This window comes from Gallus gallus, chromosome 11, assembly GCF_016699485.2.
Source record: "Gallus gallus isolate bGalGal1 chromosome 11, bGalGal1.mat.broiler.GRCg7b, whole genome shotgun sequence".
Taxonomy (NCBI): domain Eukaryota; kingdom Metazoa; phylum Chordata; class Aves; order Galliformes; family Phasianidae; genus Gallus; species Gallus gallus.
Genome location: NC_052542.1, coordinates 3,842,121 through 3,853,138, shown reverse-complemented (window position 1 = coordinate 3,853,138; position 11,018 = coordinate 3,842,121). Strand labels below are relative to the sequence as shown.

Genomic DNA, 11,018 nt, shown 5'->3' with positions numbered 1-11,018 from the left:
TACTTTATAAGCATTAATGAATTGTTTCCCTCTAGCACAAGCGCGGGACACTATCCTTCTTGTATGGGCTGGAACTCTGGGCAGAAAGAGGTTAAGTGATTTGTACGGGGTCACAAAATAAATCTGTGTAAGTTGGAGCAAAACTCATGTATTCTGTCTCCAAGTCGTGAGCTTTAGTGTGAGCCCATTCTTCATCCACCTTGGTCACGTGGGGGCTGGTGCCAGGGTCACCAGATAACTGAGACACTGCAGCTCTCACACACACAGCCTCCACCTCCATCTAATTCCTCATACTTCAGAAATACTCACATTTTTACACACTTTCTTCCACGATGAAGTGTTATCAGCCTAAGAACTTGCAGCAAAGTCAAAGTAATCATGTGTAGTACCCTGCAGAGCCTGGTCAGAGCTCCTGAAGACCAGGCCGGTGAGGACCCCCCCATCGACTGGAGAAAGCCCCCTAGAAAGCGGCCTGGTCTGCTCACCCACGTGCACCTGCAGGACCTTGTGCATGGGGATGAGCAAGCAGTGCTCACTGCCCAGCGGATCCTGGGAAGAAGCAAACCCTGACACTGGAAAATATTTCATTCCTCTCGCCAGCTCTTGCAATGAGATTAAATTAATTAAAGAAAATTTTAGATTGAGTACCCAGGGCAAGAAACCAACTTCCTGGTATTCAGATGTATTAAGCAATGTAATCTCCCAAAGGAAGCGGTGGAACCCATATTGCTCAGAGCACTTAAAGCCAGACAGGACTGAACAATTAGTTCCCTTGTCCAAACTGAGACAGACAATTTCTCACCTGTGAACGGGCGCTCTTCCAGCAGACAAGCTCCGTCTTCAGCAGGAGTGGTTCTTCCCTCTGTGCTCTCACAGACATGACTGGGCAGGTGCAGCCCAGGGAAGGTGGTGCTGCTGCCAGTGTCCCGCGGCCTCATAAGGCTCCCACATGGGAGCGGGACATGGTCCTCCATGCTGAGAGAAAGGAAGGACGCCCACAATAGGGTTCCAAAACAAAGTCTAAGAAGTACGGAGCACCTTGCGCTGGTAGTGCCCTGCTCACTGCTGTGTGAATGCACCAGCTACGTAGGGCCGTGCAAAGGACTGGCTCTTTCCCTGCTCTTCCAGCACCGTGCAGAAATGCATCCCAAGGGCACCACACACACCTCTTTTTGATTGCCTCAGATAAGCACGTTCTGCAGGGCTGTCCCACCTCAGTCCTGGCACCCAGCTGCGGGGCACGGCACCCAGCCACCCGCTTCGCCAGGCGAGCAGCTCCACAAAGGGTCCCGCTGCCTCCTCTCCCCCTCAGCACCCAGAACACTGCCAAGCCCTGCAGACACAGCCCTGAAATTCCTCTGTGTCCTCACGTCTCCCTGGAGCTGCAGCTCCATCTCAGCCCCACTAATCACCTGCAGAGCAGCCACACCTGAGGCACAGGGCAGGGACTGGAACACAAAGGCAGCCCAGCTAGGGACATCTCCACCCACTCCAGCACAGCTGGAGGCTGCCATGGGCCCAGAGTAGCAGGCTGGCCCACAAACACCCACCAACAGCCCTTCCTTCCCCCAAATCCAACCAACATCAAAAAGAAAACCTGCATGGCTTCAGCAGCACAGGTAGCCCAGTGACGAAAGCCTACTTGCATGCACAGCCCTCTTTCAGTTCAGAGACATCAGATCCATTTCACTTTCTTAATTCAGGTTGGCTGTGTGATTTCCAAGCTATTTCCAAGTCTAGCAACAAATGTGTAGTGTTCCTGTCTTCCAAGCATACCAAGTCGCTTTGCTATAATGCATCTGATGGGTCAAAGTCCTCCTAAATCACGCTCATCGTAAAGCGATACTGCCATCACATAAATTTAAGCCTTTTAGTGCAGGCCTTTCATCAACTCATAATGCTGTCCATGCCGCAAATGCTAGACACTTCAGAAAGCCTAATTGTAAGCTCAGGCTATGAAATGCTCATTTTTCTCTTCAGAACTCTTTTTATCACAATTTCTTGTTGCCCTATGGTGTATATTGATTTTATATATTATACAGCAAGAGAGATAATTGTGTGCAAAGAGCTGCGTGTCATTTAGGAAAAGGGAAAATAAATAAATCTATTTGGTGATAGCAGGAGACAAGCTAAGAGAATACATGTCAATCTCGCTAGAAAAATACACACCAGTTGCAGACTCTGCTTTAATCGTAGCAATTACAAAAGTAGTCGCTAGATTACAAAAATACATCATTCAACCTCATTCCTGAGGATCCCGGACGTTTGTCCAAACTATATTCTAGCCTTCATTCTTCATCTGCAGTAAATCTGAAGGTGGGTGTCCCCTTTGTCAGTGTATCATGAAAACTGTACCAGGTGGCTAATCCTCCTTAGGGAACTTGAACCTTGGCAAAGTATCTACCAGCGTCTGAACAGATGCTTAGGCACTCATTAACCAATTCATTTCATCGTCACACACGCTACGCCAGTGTAACATTAAGAGCCCAACCACCCTTCTTCCCCACCCCCAAAACGGAGAGCTGAGACTGAAAATTCGTCCTTCATTTGTTCAGTATGGCCTAGGTTTGTAATGCAAGTTTAAGTTTTCCAACTGTCTGGAAACATGCAGATCAGCAACGCAGCACAGCATGAACCCAATTTCAGAGTTTTCAGAACAGTGGGATGCAATTTTTGAATGTATTTTTGTGGTCCGGCTTCCCTGTTTATAATAAAACAAGTAGCAGTAGGAAGCCCCTCTCTCCATGGGTCCAATTCTGTAACCACAGTTAGATGAGTTGTCATCCTTATTGTATTGACAGACTCATTGCTGTAACATCATGCCCTGCTGCAGAATCAGGCCCTAAAGACCGCAGAGAGCTTGAGCAGGACTTGAACCTTCACTTTGCCCTTCAATGGCACAGTGGGTTTAATGACATTAGCAGATACCCATGGACTCAGGATCTGGCTTCAGTTGAGTAGGAGAAAATAAAAAAGAAAGGAAACACACGGAACACAAACCCTAGAAGAAATTCAGGAGAGATCTGTCATACTGCAAGTGTGTGAATTCCTGTGTGCGTTCGACTGGTTTTAGGGAGAGCATCAGAACTAACACTGAGCAACCCTGGGCTGAAGCTCATCTCTTTCAGCTTTTGTTTTAAAGTAGAGGTTGGTGGCAGAGTAGGTTGTGGCACGTCTCCAAAGAGAGGACCTGACAGAATCCGCAGCAGAAAAGGGCACCGTATCCTCAACCGGACAGGTGAGGAACCAGGAACGGCCAGGGCCTGCCTCTGTTTTTTACAGCACTAGGAACGGAAACGGAAAGATGTCAAAAGGCAAAACTGAAACAGACAACGAACACACCTTCATGGCCAACAAGGCACCGGCTGGCAAAGCGTGCTGCAGGCACAGCTCACAGCGGGGCGGGCGCTGCGGGGCACCTGCAGAGCTGCTCCCAGCAGTAAGAACAGAGCCTCGGGAGCCCTGGGAGAGAGCAGCTTTACAGCACGAAATGGGCGTTAAAACACGGCCAGAACACAGAGCTCTCAGACCACGCTCTGCAGCCAGCGATGGGTGCCGAAGCACCGCCGCCAAGGGCCCAAAGCCTCAAACGGACGGGGCGAAGGGCAGCACCACCGCGTGGTGTACAACAGCAGAAGACGGTGAAGATTTCCACACTCTCAATAACCCGGAGCTGCATCCCAACCGCAGCGTCCAGTCCGTGAGGCACAGAGCGCAGGGGTCCGTCCACACGGCTCAGGAGCCGGAGCAGAGCTCAGCCCGCGGGACCCCGCAGACACACACGGCTGCTCGCCGGGCCCGCAGCTCCCTCACAAGAGGCTATTTGTCCCCACGCGCTCCCTGCTCGGGAAACACCCCAACCCAAAGCTCTTGTCCCCGTGACACCGGCCGCACCTCAGCACCCTGCGGCCAACCGGTGTCCATCCGCGGCCCCAGCCTCGTGCAGCACCACCTGCCACTTACCAGAGAGCCCCTGCGGGGCCGGATGCCGAGCAGCCCCGAGCGCTGAGGTCCATCTCCAGGAAAACCCGCAGCCACAGCCCAAACCCCGCCCCGGGCGCCAGGCTGAAGAAGAGCCTTGAGTTTCACACAGGCTAAGGCCGGCCCTGCCCGAACCGTCTCCAACGCGGAGGAGCCGCACCCCGCGGCCGGGCAGGGCGGCCACGGTGTGAGCAGGGCGGGGCCGCCACGTGGCGCTGTTCCCGCCCGGCCGGGCGTCACGGCGGCTCCGAGCAGCGCGGCGCGGACAGCGAACGCGTGCCGAGCGGGAGCGAAGCGCGTCTGCAAACGGCGCGGCAGCAATTCCAGCCGATGGCGCGTTCTGAGGAAACACAGCCTCAAATACACTGACAAGCCGTGCCGGGCCCAAATACTGGGCTTTTTTTTTTTTTTTTTTTTTTATATTCAAGAAACACAGGTGGCTTCGGACTGCCCTCCTTCCCCTCCACCCTGAGAAGAGAAAAAGCAGAGAACTGAAGTCGTCGTGCTTTATTCCTGCTTAGCACCGCACCTCGCGACGGGCCGCGCGGCTCAGAACAAAGCAGCTCGGAGCTGTGCACGGCCCCGCGCAGAGCCAATCCCTCGGGCCCTCCGCCAGCACCGCTCGTTAGAGCCCAACGTCCGACCTCTCGCCCTGTGCTGCTACTGAAAGCGCTTCTGCTTAAGATGTAATTAAAGTCCCAACAAACAAGGGCTGGCTTCCCGCTCTGCCCTGCCCGGTACGTAGGGCAACACGGCCCGTCCCCACCCCTGGCGCTGTGACATTTGTCCAAGCGTTCGTCCTGCGAGCAATTAGAAGCCTGAGCACGGGGTGCCATGCGTGGCTGCTGGGATTTCGACTTGCAGATCTCTTACGAACGAGTAATGCGGTAAGACTTGCTGTCCAATGAGGTGTCCTATTGAAATATCCCAGGCTGCTTCACTTGTCACAGCTGTCGTTTCAGCCATTTGCACTTATGCTGCATTGCTTTCATTACAAAAATAGAAATTTGTGTCCTAAGTGCTGTTACATTACTAATGCTAAATATTTAATTCCCTGGGGCTCTAATTATGGTTGAGCACTGGCAACACTGATTCTACTTTCTAATAACAACTGTAAAAGCAATCTGAGCATTTTTCAATTAATTAAATACACAGTGTACGAGTAACCTCTTGTCATTTTGCCCTCCAGGACCTGTGCTAATTTGTGTGGAATAAAATGTTTTGAAAATTAACTGATATACCAGTCTGATCGTTGTTGTTCTATTAAATTACGGCCTGCCAAACGAGCCTGGTGTAATAGCTACATACAGCACCGTTCCCTTATTTATGATGGCGTAGTGGCTGGCCGGAAAAAAACCACCCACCCAACACACTTCTCAAGCCATTTCCAGAGGCCGTGTTCATGAGGCCTAATTAGCAGGAAGGAGGTGGTCTATGGGTGCTATCAACAGCGGACTCAGAGCACAACAACTCTTCAGCTAGGAAGCACGAAGCCTCTCTCCACTTCCCAGACCTCGCTTGCACATCTGAAATTAAAAGTGTTAATTAAGTGACTCTCTCCTGTAAAACTGCTACGGATTAGTTGGTAGTTTACACTTTAGCACATGGGAATCTACTTGCGATGTTAAAGCAACACACAAGGAGTTCGGAAACCAATTTTTCATCTTCAACTTGCAGAGCCCGGTCTGTGGGATAAATTTATTGGGATGCAGAAACAGCTAAAAATACATAGCATCTCACTGGCACGTTCAGATATAAAACTAGTTCCTACTGCATATGCTAACAAGATGCTAAAAAGTGTATATTTTCAGTTTCTATAATACAGCCCTAGAAATATAAAACACCAGTATACTACTGCACGTTATGCATCCCTGTAAGGAGCACTTTTTTTGTATTAAAAATAATGCTAATAATTGTAACACTTTCTGTAAAGAATTAGCAAAAAACAAACAAACAGATTTTAAAAACTTGTCCACATTTTTTATTCATAGCCACCGAATAATATTCTTTCAGCATAGACTTTAATATTGTGTTTTATTATGTTTTATAGTATGCAATAATAGCAAGTCAGAGGTAATGCCTGAGAAGTGCTTAGAGCTTTAACAGTTTATGTGTCTCAAAATACAGAAGTGAAACATGATGGTCTTAAGCCGAATAGCAGTAAGAGCAACATTTTTGCAACCACACAAAACACAGATGATACATGATGCTACTAAGAATTCAATGTTGCCAAAGCATTTCTTACCTCTTATTAAATAACATCGCCATACTGGGCTTTCCATGCAAAAGTTGTCTATGATTTAATTATCACTATTTTAACAGAAGACTTGGAGGGGGAGAGAAAAAAAAAAGAAATCACCTCCAGCCACTGTGCTGGTCAACGCTGTAACTCTGTGACTTCCTCTCTGTCAGTATGGAGATGGCTGTGCTTTAACCTGGAAGCATTCAGAAAACAAGAAACAGCACATTCGCAGCAGCACCTGCCTCCCCACTGATCCCAGGCACACAGCTTCCACCCACCTGGCACCGTCTGGGGCTGGCAGAGGTGTGGCTGCTGCTGATAGTGTCAGCCCCGTGCTGGGCTTGCTCTAAGGAGTCACAGCAGAAGAACCCGGCCTTCTGATATTTTCCACACCTGCCTACACGTTCAGGAAAGCACTTTGCACCCCGTACCTACCTAAAAGCACGCTTGCTGATAAGGCTGTGTGCTTAGCTGTGTGCAGCACCGGTCATCCACTTCTCACTGCAGCCCAGAGGAGCAGAGTGTGCTTGGCAGGGTGCTCCACACCATGAGCTGTGTGAACAAAATGCATGCAAAGTGAGCTAAGAAATGGCTTGATCTTGAGAGCTACGTGTTTGTGAACTCTGCCTTAAACACATACTCGTAGCTTTAAAAAAGGAATGTTAAAGATACTTTTAAGACATGAGCTGTTAACAGGAAAGGCAGACTGAGTGTTCTCAAATGGACTTCAAATTGTTCCGCTATGCTGGAAAAAGAAAGCAGGGGAAAGGAAACAGATCGCATCACTAAAAATGACACTATCAGTAACTGTATCTGTTCAATAGACATTTTGAGGGATTTCATGTACAACGCACTTAGTTACTGTGTGCTGCAGTTATGAGTCTACTTTTTTCACAACTTCTAAGGCATTATGCATGAAGAATGTTGCACTCATCATATCATTTAAAACAAAACCAAGTCTCCAATTTATGTTACAGGAGATTCCTCACTTGCTACACCGAGCTCTCAGACACTAAGAGCTGCAAGTCAAACTAACGATTGCACTTCAGTTTAAATAAAGAAACCAACTGCAGGATTCCTCTGGCACCAAGCAAACTATGATCCTCAGTCAGCACTACAACACTATTTTTTCTCCAGATAAATAAAAACAGATCATACAATTACTGTCAAATAAAAGTGCTCAGGTCTCCAGCATTTGTGTGCAGGTGTGTCTATGAAATGTGTATATACAGAAAAATACAAGGGCATAAGCAATGTACTGCAGTAATAGTTCTCTTCCTAAAGACAGTTTTATTTAACAGTGTAAAAATTGAAGTTATCTTTACTCCTATTGAAAATATCCCTACTTGTCCGACTGGCAATAAATCTTGGAAGCATTCTGCTCACATACTGAGTTTTAAGGAACGTGCAGCATGTGTCAACTCCAATAAAAGCGGCGCAGTTCTTTAATTACCCCGTTCACCCAGGAGCTGCTTTAACAAAGTATTTTTCCACATGTGTAGAACTGTAAAATAAAAAAAATAAAATAAAAAAATCAGTCATCTGTGTGCAATGACTACTCAGCATCTAACAGTAATGGATATACTGAAGAATAGAAATGTGAACTATGCCAAGCCTATAATTCTCAGTGACTGACTACAAAGTACTTGTAGCCGGCGTTAAGCTTTTAAAACTCTAACCCTAATCAATCATAAACGTAGAAATAAAAACTTTGTGGCCTTTTGTGAAATCTAAAACACCAGTGCACAACTTTAAATAATGTTTCTAACTTCTGAACCACACAGCATTCTTCCCATGTCAAATATGTTCTTCTGCATGAAAGCAGGCTTGCACATACACGTCAAAACATAACACTGCCCCTCTAAACACGTGAGGTAATTACATCTGGCATTTGGGACCTCACTGATAACATACTGCTTGCCTGAGAGAGAAGATACCCAAGTTGGCCAAAACCAAAGTTGCATAAGATTCAGAAGTTGAAGTGCAAACCGCTGCTTCCCTTCTGCAGTGTCGGTGTCCCTGAGCCTGCTGCTGAAGAGCCAGTACCATCTCCCCAAGCTGCACAGAACTTTGAATTGCATGGCTTGCATACATTTATTTCAGCCTGGGTGACAGCACAGCAACAAAAAGCCCACTAAGAAGAAAAAAGGCAGATAACCAAATGCGATCAACTTGCGATTGCATTTTTATGACGTGTTAGTGAATGGGTACCAGCTAACTAATCTTAGCAGAGAACAAACCTAATTTATACACAGCAGGATGCTGTCAGATTATTTTAAACCTAATAATTATTTCTAGCAGTGAGGAGACATTACACTTTTGCATACAAAAGACAGTTGCTCTGAAAAAAATCCATGTGATGTTTGATTAATTGGCACTGGGGTGGATGGGTGGAGGAAATAAACCTACCTAAAGCCAATAAAACAGCACACTCCTTGAAACCAAGTGTGGTGATATTAAATAGCATTTTTGAAAAAGGCTTGATTGTAGAAGAGAGAAGACTTGCCAAATTAGTTGGTTTTGTTCCATGTGCTCCAAATGTTTTTGTTGTTGTTTTTAAAGAAAAGATTTAAGAAAACGTGCCTAGCAGTTCAGTGGGAGCTGCCATGCCCCAGCTCTTTGTTACACCGAGGTACCTCTCTCTCTTCTAAGCCAAAAGCACAACTAAGACGACTTAGTCTGAGTCCAGGTGTAACAAAAGACACAGAAGCCCACAAGGAATTCTTCCACCCTACTCAGCCATTTGATCAAGCATGCACATCTATGAAACCATTTCATATGCCTTCAAAATCCTAAAGTGCTAGAAAATCTACTATTCCTTTTCTGATAATTTCTAATTATTCATTAGTCTTTTAAAACTCATTAGTCTTAATCTCATTGGTACTAAAATTCATTAGTCTTTAAAAAACTTGCACCTTAGACGTTGTCAGTAACTGATCTTTATCCCCATATACCATCAACACAAATTGCCTTGAAAATGTTTTGCTGTGTCTGGAATACGAAAACGGTCACATAAAATCAACTGCCATATTACAGACGTATGGATTGTTTTCAGGAATGTGTTTTATTCAACTGAGATTCAACTAAAGTTAAAGGAGTTTGAAAGTAAGAGTACAATGGTATTCAAGAAGGTAAACTGTGTTTCGTCCAACGTATGTGTGGTGAACATACAGAGAAATCATGTGTTTGTAATAATAAAAATAAATTATCAAATGCCCGGGATCCTGATATATTCATACAGAATGCAGCAACCACTGAAGAGCCAGAAAGTCTAGTTGAAACCAACCAATTATTTGGTGCTTTTATAAAAAAAAAAGGCATATATGTATATCTATATACATATATATTTTTTTATATATATACACACATACACACATATATATGCTCCAAAATTGTATTTTGTTTTCTTTTTAGTGCTACATAAACAATATGACAGTCTTAACTATAGTACTTGATCATTTTAAGTGCTTAGACATAAAATTTTACTCATTGGTATAACGTAGTCATGACAGTGCTCTACACAAGACAGATGTTATTTTACAGAACTGGTTTAATTATGTGTAACTATATGGTATTAACACTTGAGTAGACAAAAAGGGTGGTTAGAAAGCCACAAGTATTTCATTAAGTATTTTAACATGGGTATGACAATGACCCACATTAAGATGTGAGGATTCCAGGCTGTCTGAAGGAGCTCTGTAGGCTCAGTCCTCAGCAGCCACAGATGTGTCAGCAGTCCTTGGGACATGGTGCTTCACTTCTGAACACAGAGAGCTCAGCAGAGGCCTGACCTCAGTCTGCCATCACAGCACTCCGTCCCGTGCCTGGAGCCACGCACACCTTCACCTTAGAAGATGCATTAGTGGCAAACTGAGGATTTTGGAAATTATGTGGTTTGCCTCCTTGAGCTATGCATGCACTGAGCACTGTGCTGCAAGGAGAGGCTAACATGATTAAAAAACAGTTTGATGAGCTCAAATTTTTTCCTCAGTGTATAGCAGTGCATAACCAGATTAACTGAAAACTTGGCAGGAACGCAATAGGTCTCACACAGTCATATCACATCTATTATTTCTTTTCATACACAATTTTTAAATACTAGCCACTCTAAGTTTATGCACAGTCCCCAGTCTGGGATTATCTGCCTTAGTCCTAAGAATGCCCAAGTCTCACCTCCTCATGCCACTATTTTTGAGGCAAACATGAGGCTGGGGAACAGCTTTGGTCTGAAGGTACAGCAGTGCTGCTGAGGATACACCAGCCAGGGGAAGCTGTTCTCTCCTGCAAAGCAGCGTCATGGTGCTATCCCTGATGCGCACCATGTTCTTATCCAGATATCATACATTATTTTCCTCCCTTACACATGGCACACGAGAGAGGCCAGTGCATACTTCCTCATTCTTTTGCTCAGAACCAATTTAAAGGTATCAAATGCAGCACCAGCTGAGGTGAAAGCTCAGTCCTTTCTGTGACTGAATTCTTTTCATCTAGCAGTGCCCCAAGAGGAGACACGAGCAGAGTTGCTGCTCTCAGATTTCTGACTGCTCAGAAAGCCTCTTGTTCTTTGTCTGCCCAAATTCTGTTAATAGGACAGCACCTACAATCCACAGTCTTCATGCAAAAAGGGACGGTTTTGAAGAAGTGTGTGCTGGTTTTACCCAGAATGCCTCCAGTACCAAAGATCACCCGTACTAGCACAGGGAACATCGAGAGCTTGCACGTCTTCCTGGATTCCTGCCCTTACTGCAGGAATCTGACAGACCAGCAGCAGTTGGTAGGCAGACAGGCTCTGCCG

The 11,018-nt window shown here is 45.9% G+C and overlaps 1 long non-coding RNA gene across 1 annotated transcript; it reads left to right on the top strand.

The window, feature by feature from the left end:
* The first annotated feature begins 4,224 nt into the window (after positions 1-4,224).
* LOC107054271 lies at positions 4,225-7,506 on the top strand. The gene is made up of 2 exons (XR_001468391.4): positions 4,225-4,868; positions 7,201-7,506. It is a non-coding gene; the product is annotated as an uncharacterized LOC107054271 (long non-coding RNA).
* Positions 7,507-11,018: the final 3,512 nt, after the last annotated feature.